The sequence below is a fragment of the Botryllus schlosseri genome, chromosome 3 (assembly GCF_051294905.1).
Source record: "Botryllus schlosseri isolate E-star chromosome 3, Bs_hap1, whole genome shotgun sequence".
Taxonomy (NCBI): Eukaryota; Metazoa; Chordata; class Ascidiacea; order Stolidobranchia; family Styelidae; genus Botryllus; species Botryllus schlosseri.
In genome coordinates, this window is record NC_137238.1 from 6,431,274 (window position 1) to 6,446,989 (window position 15,716).

At 41.0% G+C, this 15,716-nt stretch overlaps 2 long non-coding RNA genes across 2 annotated transcripts; both read right to left on the bottom strand.

The window, feature by feature from the left end:
- Positions 1 to 5,959: 5,959 nt before the first annotated feature.
- LOC145436626 (uncharacterized) lies at positions 5,960 to 7,130 on the bottom strand. Its single transcript, XR_013914356.1, has 3 exons — positions 7,076 to 7,130; positions 6,382 to 6,442; positions 5,960 to 6,171 (listed from the first exon to the last, which is right to left on the bottom strand). It is a non-coding gene; the product is annotated as an uncharacterized LOC145436626 (long non-coding RNA).
- A 1,909-nt stretch (positions 7,131 to 9,039) lies between these two features.
- On the bottom strand, positions 9,040 to 15,033 carry LOC145436622 (uncharacterized). Its single transcript, XR_013914352.1, has 4 exons — positions 14,150 to 15,033; positions 13,050 to 13,127; positions 12,762 to 12,868; positions 9,040 to 10,605 (listed from the first exon to the last, which is right to left on the bottom strand). It is a non-coding gene; the product is annotated as an uncharacterized LOC145436622 (long non-coding RNA).
- Positions 15,034 to 15,716: the final 683 nt, after the last annotated feature.

The following is a 15,716-nucleotide window of genomic DNA, read 5'->3' on the forward strand; positions in this document are numbered from 1 at the left end:
ATTTATGATAAATTCTCAGCTATATATTTACGATGATGAATTGCGCTATCAGAGGATGATTAATAGCATACGATTTCAAAGACTACTCCAAGTCGTTTCGACACCTTCCTATCTCTTAATTGCATCGCAGTTTTGTGGTATTTTGAATGATGAAAATATTGATGAGAGATTTTACAGAGAAAATATGGCGCCCACGACGAATCCCATGTAGTGAGTTCGAATTATTACTGCTATGACGTCACGAATTTTCAATTGTGACGTAACAATTGATGGACATTAGGGTTGTTCAAAATTTGGAAAATGTTTGGAATTCTGCGTGTCCATCGCTTATTCTGTAGATTATTGTTAAAAAACAATAATGGGCTTGAAAGAAGCTCGCAGGAAAGTTGGGCGGGGAATTGATGAAGTGGGCGGGCAAAGAGAAACCATTAATCCTGATTGGTTGAAGCCGGTAATAATAAGCTAATGATTGGCTGAAAGACCGACTTTGTGAACAGTGCTGGTAACGATTTTTGCGTGCTGTTGTGCAGTCGTTTCTGTTGGTGGCATTACAGACATGATATATTGCCTTTGTTAATATTGTCATCAAGAGTCCATAGCACAACATTGAAGCCGCCTAAGTTAATATCTACCTGCAGATAGTGCTATGTATTGCACAGGTGCTCTCGCTAGTTGAGATACGAATAAACTAGATTCATGCATCTTGCTACCTTAACCTTTCCTAAAGTTACTGACAGTGAGTGATACTCAAAAATTTACCACCAGGAGTCAACATCTCAGTAGTAGCCTACTTGTTATGACTAGTCGACGTCTCACCCATAAACGAACGCATATTACACTTTTTATTCACAATTGAATGAAGGCGAAAAGCACTATTTACAAAAGACATTAAAAAAGTACGTTGCAGATCAGTGTTGCATTGTTAGGCACAAGTTGCAGATTACAGGCTTTTGATTAGAGTTGACTTCCTGCTGTTTCCAAGTGTCTTTCTATGCTGTTCCACAGCTTAAAGCAGACCGTCTCTTTGTTGTTCATTGTCAGTCAAGATTGCAGCATAGTCTGTGCTTAGCTTTACACCTCGTTCTGCGGCATCATTAACGACTTTGACAGAACTGATGTAGGAGCTCATTCTGGTGTAGGAATCTGATAAGGGCCAAACATCAACCGGTTGAGCTAGCCACGCCCCAGAGCATTCAAAAACATCAAATATGTACCACGACTGTGACCCAATAAAATCAGACAAAGTAGTGTCCTTGTTGATGTGTAATGTTGCATTCAACGAGGGCGGGCCTCTCCTGAAACTTGGAAGTTCATTCTACCTGCAGGAGCGTATTTGCCATATTTTCTCGGGTTTCATTGCTTTCACTCGGCGAAAACAAGGCATATACAGCGGTTTCCAGCGATATACCAGTCATGCTTTAAAAGCTTTTGTGAAGCAGCTTTGGAAACCGCTTTAAAAGCTTTTGTGAAGCAGCTTTGGAAACTTGTTCGTCATGTTCCTTGTAACTCAACATGTCCTGGATGAATCTCTGCATCACGACTAGGGCTGGGCAAAATGATTCGAGTACTCGAATCTGAATCGAGTAGTAATTTGAATGATTCGAGTCGAGTAGTAAAATACGATTTTTTCGAGTACTGAAATTATACGGTCCTCGCGAATGAAAGTTAATTTACTGACGAGAATTATAGTTTTGATACTATTTTCCACCGAGGAAGCCGTGAAACCTTGATTGGCCGTGTTTGAGCCTACCAGGCACAGTTTATAGCTACGAAAGTTACTGGAAATAACACATTTCCGAAGTCATTATCATCCAACAAAATTGTTAAGAAGTGCAATGAAATCGTTATGGTCGAAAAAATACCAAAGTATCTTTATTGTGATGGATAACAGGCGTTACGTTCTTTGTGGTGGCATAAAAGGTTCATATTTGGACTTCGACATAGTACATCCTGTTGTGACGTCATCATGAGTGATACTCGAATACTCGACTCGACTCGAAGCATATTACGTGATTCAGAATCGAATCACTCAGGTACTCGATTTTGCCCAGCCCTAATCACGACCGATGCAAATTTTTCCAAAATGTCCTGAGATATTTCCAGGCGATTTGTTTCTCTGGCTCTCTTCGTTGCAGATCTTGACAGGGAGAACATGGCTATATCTCCTCCAAAAGCCTTAATAAATGCTCCCATCAGCATCGTTGTCAGTTAGGCTACTTGCAATCGATCCAGAGCTTGGGACACATGCGTATTTTTCATAATATTTTTAGCTGCCATCAGTTTAATGGATTGGGTCGGGTGCCAAGTCCAACATCATAGTCAGAACTTGAACTCAAACTGTCACCCTCTTTTGAAGATGACGATGATGCTAAAACAACATAGTCACAACTTGAGTCGTGTGAAACGTTTTCAACAGTTTGATCTGCAGAGCTGCTGTTTTCTTTTTGAGGTCTTAACCAGAATTTTGTCTCTTCCCAACATTATTAACTGGCGAGATTGCCGTTGATCTTCATAAAATGCAATGTCTTCAAGCTTTCTTTCATGTGGTAGATAAATGTCATTTTTATTGTTGTTATGGCATCTCTACTTCCAATATCCCACAGCTTGTCCAAATTACCAGTGAATTTTCTCCTCTTACCCTTGGGATCACCTTCCTGTTTCGGATTCTTCTTCAGATCACGTCATCTTTCGTGCAGGTTTTGAAGAGATCGCACCACATGTGATTTCTGCATTGTCGCAATTCTCGCCATTTTTAACACTGTCATTACATCATCCACCAGCACAGTACATAGTTCATGAGTAGGGGTTGACTGAGGACAATGCTCTTTCAGATGCAGCAAGAAACTCATTACTTCTCGTATAGTAGGTAATCTCGAGCCACAGATGTAATCGCAAGTATATCCGACCAAGTACTGCTCAGATTTGGATCCTGTTCTTCGCTGCGGCATGTGTGCAATCTTTCGCCGTTTTGCCTCTGCCATGACTGCACTATTGTTGCTCCAAATCATAAACTACTGATATCGACTCTGAAGCATTCAAAGAACACGTGTTACAGTACTACTAATGACTCATCAGCCCACAACGCGCTTGTACAGAACCACAACCGCTACTAACAGACCTACCTCAGCAAAACAGACTTTCAAATTAGTAAAGCGAGGCTCCTGAATCTGAGTCAGCTGTTGCAGTAATCAGTGAAGCTTAGCCGATTACCCAATCAAGAACCGTGATTTCATGATTGCCCGCCTCCGCTGTCGGTTGCCCGCCCACTCTTCAACGACGACTTTCAAACGCATTTAGACAAATGTTAGCGGCTTTCCAGGGAGCTTCTTTCAAGCCCATTATTGTTTTTTAACAATAATCTACAGAATAATCGATGGGCACGCATAATTCCAAACATTTTCCAAATTTTGAACAACCCTAATGGACATGTATGGCTCTTTAAGAGTTGAAATGGAAAATATAGGGCTAAAATGGCTCTTCGGCCGAAAAAGGTTCCCGACCACTGGTATATGTTATTGACGGGAAGTTATAAGGCTATACTGCTAAGGACAAATGGCGTCTATCATTCTAGGTATGCAATTAAGTTGCGATTTCCCTGCAATGAATGCAACATTGAAAGTAAGTTACAGATTTTACTGTCGCGCTATACACAAAAGCAACTACAATGATGAAACGGTCGACACGCTGGATTCAATCGAAAATCGACAATCAGTGTTAGGGTGGAGCCCAATTCTTCTCCTCAACTAAGTACTGCTTAAATGCGAATCTCCACTCAACTAAAAATCGATTGGTACTCAGCGTTGAGTGCGCGCCAATTCTCTCTGCTCAGTTAAGTATCGATTTCCAGACGTCGTTTTCCGAGATAGCGTTGCCAGATTTTTTTCGACTTCGACCGGACACGCGTGAACGATTTTGTCATGACAACACGACGCTGTCGGCATTATTTCGTCACTGACCTACAAACTAGAGTAGACACAGTTCTCGCTGATTTATCTCAATGCAATGAATAGCATCAGCTGATCCACACTCTTTGAAGATGACCCAATAGGAATATATAAGGGCCGAGCCCAATTCTTCTCCTCAACTAAGAAGTGCTTAAACGCCAATTAACACTTAACTAAAAACCGATCGGTACTCAGCGTTGAGTGTGCGCCAATTCTCTCTGCTCAGTTAAAGGGGCACTGCGCTCTAAGGGCCGAGCCCAATTCTTCTCCTCAACAAAGTAGTGCTTAAACGCCAATCAGCACTTAACTAAAAACCGATCGGTACTCAGCGTTGAGTGTGCGCCAATTCTCTCTGCTCAGTTAAGTATCGATTTCCAGACGTCATTTTCCGGGATTGTGTTGCCAGATTATTTTCGCCTTCCACCTGACACGCGTGGCTGATCTTGTCATGGCAACGCGTCTGTGTCGTCCCTAATTTCGCTCCCTTACCAGTTACAAGCCACTTTTACCAGTTACCACACAAGCGGTTTTTCAAGCATTACATGCGTTTCTGTACTTGAAATCTGGATTTTTTCAACATCATGTTAGCCAGGTCACTTTAGGCCCGAAAATTAAGTATAGATTAGTAAGATCATGTCGTAGTTATATTGTTAGTTAAGTGTTTGGTTATAAGCACATTCGAATATACCCTGAATTCGTGCTTGGCAGTTTATTTTGTGACTGGGCTTTCCCGTAGTATCCCAGTGCGGAATTATTGAGCAGCTTGAATGCTACTTTCGAGATACCACCCGTGATTTTAACTGATACCTGATTAACAGTAACTTTCCTCATGAGCTCAACTGTTACTTTTCAGCGATATACTATTTTCCCTTCTCTAGAACGTGGCTATCTAAAATGGAATACCGAAACCGATTAACACGTTTAATTGAAGACCCACTCGAAATATTAGAAATAATTCATGAAGAACCAGAACGTCCATGCGCTACACAAAAGTATCTAAAAGATGTAATGAACCCATTCGAAGTCTATTCTGAAATAAAGTTCAAAAGCCGTTATCGATTTTCAAAGGACTCCGCCATTGACGTCTTCAAGGTGATAAATCACGAGTCGTTGTCAGTTCGGGGACAGAGTCTACCCCCACTGCTCCAATTTATTGTGGCGTTGCGTTTTTTTGCGAAAGGGCATATACAGAAATCAGATGGTGATTTGATCGGTGTTTCGCGTAACACAGCAAGGAGGAGCATACATCGAATCGCTAATGCAATCGCCACTCAAAAGCCGAGTTTCATCCAATACTTCCAAGAAGATGCTCGGAAGCTGAAAGAAGGCTTCTTCAAAATCAATGGCTTTCCGGGAGTCGTGGGGGCAATTGATTGTACACACATTCCGGTTATATCACCAGGCGGAGATGAAGCGGAGATATTTAGAAACCGTAAAGGTTTCATGTCAGTCAATGTGCAGGTCATATGTGACAGCAACAGGAAAATTTTGAACATTGTTGCCCGGTGGCCTGGTTCTACTCACGACTCCCGGATTTTCAACAACAGTGCCATCAAGGACGACTTTGAGAGTGGGTTGATCGATGGTGTCCTACTGGGTGATAACGGCTATGCCTGCCTGCCGTACTTAATGACACCATTGATCAATCCAACAACTCGCCAGGAAAAGCGCTACAACAAAATGCATATAGCAACAAGGTCGCGCGTGGAGCACTGCTTCGGGGTGCTAAAGCGCAAATTCCTGGCCCTCAGCATCCCATTACGAACGAGACTCGACAATTCGTTGACGATCATCATCGCCATTGCTTGCCTCCATAATGCAGCATTAACAAGGAATCAGTTCCTAGAAGAAGAAAATTTGGAAATTGAAACCCCATATTTACATTTGAACACTGGCGATACAGCTTCTGGGAGGGCAGTGAGGCAGGGCTTCATTGCACAACTGTGAGCTGTAGCACAGCATTCACATAGATATATTTGTTTTCATATTTCCTTTATTTCAATCAGTTAATTCTGTTCTATATTGCCTTATTTATTCCGTTCATTTGATTCAACAAATATATTATTGATCAAGTTGTAACGTTACTAGCACGAGAACATGTAGTAAGTGAATAACTCGCAATAACAGGGAGTTGCACATCAAGTTTATTGTGAGATACATTCTGGTTCCATCTGGTCCACTTTCTGGCGCTTCTTCCATAGTTAACCATAATCACCAATAGATGCCTCTGAAAATGTCAGAATTTCTAGGCGTCTAATTATTTTCCCCTTTCGGATTAGGGATGTTATGGTAGACGAGAAACATTGGTGATCATGGTAAACATTGTTCTATGTCTGGCTGCATGCCATCAAAGAAACGCCTACTTTCTTATACACAAGACTGCTATGACGGAAATCAACAACGATGTAGTAATAATTGGAATAAAACCATGACATACCTTATTGTGTACGCACTGCACTCATGGTCGATGTACCTGGTATCCACATATCGCGCAAACCCTGATAAATATAAGATGTGTTCAACATAAACTGAAATCTGTTTCGAGAAGTTTGCTCGAAAGAATATGCTGCATAACCGAGTGAGATAGTACAATGGTTATGCGTCCGACTTCTCGATCGGTAGGTCGTGGGTTTGATCCCCGGCCGGGTCAGACCGAGGACTCGAAAACTGGTACCGGTACGCGACGCGGCTATCCTGCAATCACGTATAGCATGGAGAAAAAAACGGGGCCGTATCACATCTCCATCGTCGAAGCATCTCGATGGTGCAAGCGAAAAAGAAAACGATATCTCTCTTTAAACGAGTGCTGGCTTATGGTCACATATGTTAGTCACATATCACAGTTGTTGAGTGCAAATGGGGAAGTTTTATGCTTTCTGTAGACATCAATATTTCAACGTTATCGACCTCCAACGAAATGTCCGTATCAAAGAAGATTAGCATGGCCCCTGTGCAGGGGTGACACAAAAAATCGTGAATCTATATCGAAGAAGCGACGATGATGAAGTTAAAATATTGGCGATGATATGAAGTTAACTAGATTGTTTTGGCAAGGACTTTTCAAAATATAACAGGTCTTTATTGCAATGCTGAACATAATGGAGCGACGTACAAGAAAACATAAAATTTACCCGTCGGTGAAATGACTTCCTTCCACACACTCCAATCACCCAAGCTGCTCACCGCCCAGTATGGAATCGGTGTCCAAGGCACGCAGGATCACGCCGGCTTGGTCGCCAGTTGCACGCGGTCACGCCGTCACGGGTCGTTGATTTCATTGAAAAAAAAAAAAAATTTTTTTTGAAAAAAGTCAATGTTCTCAGTCACCCCAAATGCTATATTCCAGTTAGTATGTGGTATATAATGTTTTGACCTAATTCTCAAGCCAGGATCTGTTGATTACTGTCTGTTGTTAAAGTACTTGCACCTTACCAGTTGCTAACCATTAGCATCTGATCTCCTGTCACTGGCTTAACTCAGTCATTTGAAGTCAGTAACCTTGCTTGTCACGCAGCAAAGTTGACTCTGTCACGCGAAAAAAGCTTCTATCACGCAGGATTTATTTCAAAAAAAGGACGGAGATTCCAATCAGGCTCACCGCACGGCCACCGCCTAGAAGAATGACATGTGCGAGCGATTTCTCTCGCTTCCATCGCGATGATTCGAGCGTGACCGTATAATGGACGATTCTCACGCTCTAGCGCCCTCTATCAAGGGATGGCGGTCGTAATTTTGCCTCCATAAGGCTACCATTGTGTGCAGATATATTGGCGTTGTTTTTCCTTTATGGCGACTCGTTACTGCGAATGCATGAGTTGTTGGTTATTGCAACACTACTGATATGTAATTTTATGTCATTGCTAGCGAAATCCAGACCCTACTTCTTCATGATAGCTGTTTGAGAAGCCTTGACGTGGGACTGTATTTTTCCTCTGAACTGCTGCAAACATTGTCTTCCGATGTCACTAGTAACAGGAACTATTTAGTATTTACACGGTAATCTAGAGTATGGAGCTTGTATTTTCTGAGTTGCTGACGGGTCTACCAGAGTTCAGTTTTGCCGATGTAGACAGGATTGCGAGCGAGTCGAGGGGTAGTGGAAATAACAAAGACAAAGGTTATAAATTATTCGCAGAATCTTACATAAGAGATTTTAGAGGTTTGTACCGTAGTAATTTTGACTAGCAGAGGTCCTTGATAGATTTATTCAAGCACTCAAATTATAGGCTCCTAACTGGCTTTCAGAATTAGACGTAATGACTTTGCAAGTATCATCAGTGATGAGGGGAACCGGCCGGTATCCCGGTACTTTAGGCGTGATGTATTTGGTGTGCCAAGACAGTTCCCAGCATCACACCGGTGTTCTGTGAGTTGTATCTTTTGTGTGCATTAGACACCATTTCCATATTGGGTGATAAGTTTGAGCATGTCGGTATCGGCACAGTGTTGAGCGATAGTACTTTGCAGGCGGTCTGGTGTGCAATTCTAAATTCAATAATTTTTATTAGAATATTTATCGAATTATATGTTTTCAGCATGCCATGACACAGCAATGTTCTACGTGCAGGCGAAGAGCTATCATACTATGTCCAGAAACAGCCCTCTTCACAGCTTGAAATTAACCATCAATCGAGAACCAGGTCGAAAAATTTTAAATAGTTCTTGTACATGTCCTGCTGGTGAAGGATGTTGCAACCATATTTTTGCGTTACTTTATCAAGTTGCTCATTTTTCAACCCTCAAATGCCCTAAGGTCCCAAAAACGAAGAGCTGCACATCACAGCCACAGTCATCCCAGCAAACACATTACGGCAAACGGATATCCGTCGGATAACTTGTCATTTGGCCCAGATTCATCCTAGTGTCATCCGGTCGCACCGAGAATGTCGAATCTTGGTGTTATCCAGTGGTCGTCCATTTATCATCCAATCAAGTCATTTCCTGGCCACTGTAGGGACAAAGTCTGGTTGAGACTGATATCCATAGACTATCCACTGATCAACCCTCTGAACACTAGCTAGCTATAGCTAGCTCCTGGACCTGCATATTCCCTTATACCACAGGTTAGGCGACGCAGAAATATACTGACACAAGATTGATTTTGAGGCAAAAAGCTTATATTATCAAATTTTCAACAATAAAAAGCATCAACAAGTAAAATTAACAACTGCTGTAAATCACGTCAAAATCAATCATTCACTCAAGTTAAAGAGATGCCATAAAGATGCAGGTGGACTTGAAAATATCACAAGCAGTCGATCAATCAGGCAAAAAATAAGATGACTACGAAGTATGTACACTGGGAAGAATACCACACATGGGCTAGTGTTGAAAAATTAAAGAAAATTCGAAGCAATTACCTTGAATTTCGTCAATGAGAATGAAAACAAGACACGCACCGCATTACACATACACAACTATATCAGAAATACCAGAGGTTGGCAAGTTTTGAAAATCATTATAGGCAATAATAAAAACTGCAGCAAAGTGAAGCACAGCACAGCATTGAGTCAAAGCAACAACTGTCAATCAATCAAGGTAAAGAAGCATGCACAGTTCACACCGATAGGATTACAGAATACGACACATGGGCAAGTGTTGAAAAATTATGATAGGTCGAAGCAATTACCTGGCGAAGCAATTAGAAGACACGCACCGCATTACACATGTACAATTGCGCATACACAAATGTATCAGAAATACAGAGGTTGGCAAGTTTTGAAAATCATTATGCAAGAAGACATAGTGATACATTAAAAATTGCAGTGAAGTAAAAGAAGTCAGCATCGAGTCAAAGCAACAACTGTCAAATCAAGTTGAAAAATTACGTTCACAATATGAGAATACATTAGAAATGAGACGGTAAAAAAATTCAAAAAGTGGCAGGTTGAAGTTCTTCAATGACAGTAAAAATCATGCACATTAGGGAAAGACCTGACATTAACATTTAAGATGGCAACTATTCAAGGTGAAGAGGTAATACGAATAGATATACAAGAAAAATAGGATGTTTTACTCGTCTGGTCAATCGGTCGTTCCGACATCCTCTATGTGCAGATCTGTCACACATTGTTCAAGATGCAGTATAACAAACAAAGCACTTCTACTCAAGTTTTTTCTACTTTCACAGCATGTTTTTGTGACTACTTCTACTTACCTTTCTAAGACATAAACAGTTAGATAGCCCCTATAATGTAGTAATAGTGAATGCAATTTAGAAATCGCACTATAATTGGAGTGCCATTATATATTTTTCGCGATGGTACATCCTGCAATTTTGAAAGCGGCCTCTACCAGCTGCAGTAACCTGCAAGTGTGCGACTCGTTCTACTTTTGGAAAGTACTCAAGTAGTCACAATTTTACATCCACCTTTACTTGAGCAGCAAGGATGACTAACTTTCACCCCTTTTTGATCGTCTAGAGCAGATGAAAATAATAATCAGCAAATTCAACTGTAACTTGTAAAAAATTCCACAGCAAGCAATGCACACTTGCAATCAACAATCTCTCTAGCTGGAAATATCTTCAATCTTCATACAGGTTTAACTTGCAACGAGGTCAAAAGTTGGTAGGAGGGGAATGACTTTATACAGCATCCTCTTCTTCGTCATCGTCTGCTTAAGGCTGAGACAGGATATGGACTTGTTCTGCATTCTTGTCCTAAAATAATTAGCAAGAAAATCATTACAAGCGAACATGAAACAATCCTTCAAAATGCTACCAACTCCGAAAGCCTTGCAAAATACATTCAAACACTGACAAGTACAGCATACTATGCATTAACGTACAAATCATGAATATTAAAATTTATGACCATTATAGAACAGTGGACACTAAGGGTGCTCAAAAAAAACTTTTTTCAAATTTGATTGGCTCAACTGGCAAATCATTAGGTTACCTAAAATACCTTGCACAACAAATTTGACTCATTTCAACCAGTAGATGCTGAGGTCATCCAATTCGAAGATTCCATCATTTTCCAAATAATAGTCTTTACGGTGGGAAATTTCACCACTCCGACATGATCAAAAATGCCTAAGATGTAGGGATGCTTTTTTCCACTCATTTCCATCTTTACAGGGGCCTATGGTAGAGTTTGGATGAAAACATCGCCAGTTGACGAGTAAAAGATATGACACGGATTAGCTGGAAATTAGTAGACTTCATTGAAATAGCTAATAGACACGTTCAAGTAATGGTGATATACTTTGCAAATAAACTACTTTTCACACTAAAATTAACGACCACGAAAACGAAAAAAAAAACTGACACGTAGGTAAAACAACGGGTAAATATATGAGTATGGTCATGGGCGCCGAGTTACGGGGGGGCACTCCATACAATATGCTGAAACGCCCGCCGTCTGCGATTTCAAATTTTCGTATGTCTCTATTGTCTGGTCATTTCAATACGACATCAGCGCTGTCAATGAGCGAGTCCGTGATATCGCGTAAATGCCAACTATTTACCATTAACCGATTCACGAGCAAATAATTGAATACGCAGCTTCCTAGGCGGCGACAAACTAATGCTTGAAACGCCCCAATAAATTGTAATCCGGGTTTTCGACATGCAATTGTCGTGTTGTTAGACTAGGTTCCAACCAATTGTGCTGAATTCAATTTTGGGAATTACGGATTAGATGCGCCAGGCAAGGCCTACAATATTCGTATCGTAAGCCTCGGATGCGTGCTTTCTCGTTTGCTATCATCTGTAGGGTACTAATTCTTGTCTGGTTTATACACTCGTATTCCCTCGATGTCACCTGTTGGTGTTTGATTCGTTGATAATACTGCGCATTGTGCAGTGCATGGCGTTGAATTACGTTGTCAAATAGTGATGCAACACAAGGTTTTCTGTGGCGTAAATTCTGAATTTATTCGATTAGTTTGAATGGGAACCATTTATTTTCCAATACAATAAGCTTCATTGCTGGACGGACTCGAGCTCAACCATATCGCAGATCGAATTTCAAACCATTAGGTTTGTATTTCTATTGATAAGGTCGCGGTATGCGGCCATATTGCTCTTGCTGCAACAACACATGGATAAATATAACACCATTTCGCGATCAAATTCGACTGGCTGATCGGGGCCTACGTAGGCTCTGGACTGATATTAAACAGTGTGTCATTAGTATTAAAAACCCTACGCGCATAGCCATGGAGTTCCCCACTTAAAACTCTAAATACCGTCCTTTCGAAATGTCAATTTGATAATTCGTATCATCGGTGCTGCGTACTGCAAATTAGCGAGAATCATTTGTGTGCAATATTGGGTCATTGACATCTGATATGAGCTATCGTCGCTGGTTTGATTCAACGCGTCCGCATGCACGCCTGCATGCTATAATCGCTGGCATGAAATATCATGTGCGCCAGGCTATGCCTGATATCGTTACCAGCCTGAGTCATCGAGTCTACAGCAGGACTGGCGCATGTGATAACATCGCTGGCCTAAACTATAGCGTCTGCTACAGGCATCATATGATTTGCGTGGTATCTCTACTCATTTGATTGTTATGTTGTACTGGTTTAAGACTGACAGCGTCAAATTGAATAAACCTGAATCTGCGCAATTGGCCACGAACAGACGCGAACGAACATAATTGATTAGCGCTAATACTGAAACATCAGAGGATACATGTACTTAACCGTAATAAATGATGCTGACTTGGTAAACTTAAAGAAATTTCAAACCCCTCCCTTGTTTCATCTGGTCACCCTATGTAGAAATAAAAGTCGGCGCCTATGATTACGCAATATAACCATTATCCCCTCTGCGCGATATATTTAGACAATCAATATTGCATCTACCTCGTATTGCTGATTTCTGTTTTTGGATGGTGCATGGCGCAACATAGATCTGACTGCAATCTCGTAGTCCTTTTCCGGAACAGTCGTAGGAATATTGCAACAAGCACCTTAACAGGAAGATTATAGTAAACAATTCGTAGAGACGACAAACTAGTTCAACCTACGATATATAGTGTCTTGCATAAACTCAGTGCACAAAAAGCTTTCTTCCCAGTTCTGCTCAACTTTATCAGTTGCCACTCTATGGGAAAACTCCGCGCTAATCAAATTAATATACTATATACTCACCATTTCCAGTAGGAAATTCCCAGCAGAATGAACCTAGACGACTCTCTCTAGGATGGGCTACTTGCTGAGACAACGTATCTGAACAGATAAATAACAGTCAGTGGCACCTCAAACACACAATAACAGGCATGGGTTGATTAAACGCAGTCAAATAATGGTAATCTTATAGCTGGCGAACAGAGCGCAAAATTTAATAAAACAGGTCTCAATATAAAGCTACTTTCGCACTGATTCAGAAAATATAAATTAAAATCTGGTCCGGGCACTAAAACCCCCCAAAAATTGCCTTCGAAGTCCGAAATCGCCATTGCTTTAGCGGCAGTAGACAATGACAAATCAAATGTCTCGAACTGATTGTGACATCATTGAGCGCCTTGGCGAAGACGTGCTGAATCTATATTACAATGAAATTCATGAACCGCTGTACCGAATGGAACAAACTGTTTCGTAGATCGGCCTGTTGCGTACTAAGAAATACGCGTTGATAGTAAATTCTACGATATATGTGTAGGCTTTTGTGCTATAATTTGTATTTATCCAAATTTTTGAATGCGCGACGACGCAAAATACACAAACTATTTACATTACCACTTATTCGCGTTACAGCGATTGATACGGCGCGCTATACTCTGAGAATCACGGGGAACACGGCACACGACTTCGCCAAGGTGCTCAATGATGTCATAATCAGTAAGAGACATTGAACGGTCATTGTCTACCGACGATACCATTGATAGGAACAATACCGACTTTGGCCCTTTGAGGGCGTTCCAGTGCCCGGACCAGATTTTCATTTGTCTTATCGGAGTCAGTGCGAAAGTAACTCTCGATTGAGACCCGTGTAATTAAATTGTGCGTTCTGGTTGCCAGCTCTAGCATTACCGTTGAGTTATCAAATTGGAAGTTTCTACAGTCATCATTGCATGAGCATAAAAAATTTCAAATAATTCATAACTTACATACGGTACTCAGTTCTACTCTATATATTCAGCTCAGCTTTAGACTATATATAAGAGTTAAATAATCTTTTTACAAATCAAACGGTCATAACTGCAGATTTCTTGCTGTTTTGATACCACATGGAGGAATTAAGCTCTAACCTGCATTTGGTGAATTGGTGATGCACTGTCAGTAAAATCATGACATTACTGGCAGATTGCCTCCTTCACTTCTTTTCAAGGTGCTGAGATTTCTTTTCGAACTGTTTTGCTTGAGCTTCAGCAAGATCCGTATCACTGGTATCAGTGGAACATGTGCGTTTTCTTTGAATCTTTTCGTGACCACCCGAATCAGACCTTGAATCGGAATCATATTTGGTAGATCTTCGTATCCATCGTTCTTTCCCCGCATCCGATGCCGAGCTATCCAAGTTAGTATATTGCAATATAGTACTCATACGGTAACCATATATATAGATATAGGGCTGGGTAGAATTGAATATCGGTACTTCAATAATACAATTTGGAAGCCAAGCATTAATATCATGATTGAAATACCAGCAACCACGACTCTTGAGTAGGGAGGTCTATCACTCAATTTGAGTTACGGGTCTAATTCAGAAATTCTGATAGCTTCTTGCGGTCAGTCAAATCCTGTCAAATGTTACCTTCCACTCCACTTCCAGTCATAAATCACAAAACAGTAACTCTTACCTTATGTTGATCAAGAAATCAGGTTTGGTTACAATAAAAGGACGTACTATAACAGTATCAACTCTAAACAATAATAGGCCTGCCGAACATCCGTCATAGCTCTTTACTATAGGGATTCAATAACCAAGCGCATTTTTGTTCTGCACATACGCCACTTCTGACTTCTGACCGTATCATGACTGACTACACTGCCACAACGAGTGGTTATGGTTAAGTAATCACCGAGCCAAGTGGCACACAGCAAATGTCGAAAATGCTTCTCGCCGCTGACAGCAATTCACTTCACAGAATCACAGTTCAAACTTCCCAGACGAAAATTTGAATCACGTGAACTGGGCTCGCTGCGCAATCCGCCACTGCGCATATCGATGAAAAAGGCTAATGATCTCATTCACTTCACGCATGGCGCCGCGCGACGCACTAGGAAAGCTCGTCAATCGTTGAGTGGTATTAAGCGGGCTAACATCGGTAAAACATTATGCGGTACAAAAATTGTAAAGTTTATTACATGCTCGAAATAAAAGTACGAAAGAGAATGTACCATTATCGAAGTCGATAATAGAGTATACCATTAACTATTCAATATACCAGCATATCATCCTTGTCAATTATATGGCGATCAAGTCAGATTCACTGTGCGCAGTCGCCATTTCTGCCGACCCACTGAGTGCATTCAAGTGAAAAACGCTAAACATCTCACGGCATGACGCACGCAAAAAGTTCGTAACATCTTTCGGAATTGCGAATGTTAACCGCAGGAACAAACAGTAACACGACAGCTAAAAGGACACAGAAATGACAAAGTTTAAAAGCTTGAAAAGTAGGCTCGATAGTGAATATTGACCGTTCAATGCCAGCAAGCATAATCCGGTTACGTGACGTCGCTATGAAGAATCACGTCCAGTGACGATTTTCCTTGAAATTCTCTTGAAATATTTTGAAATACTGAAATATGTGCAATTTGTGCATATCAGCGTCGGGAGTTAATGAGAGATTGACTTTATAGCTGAAACAA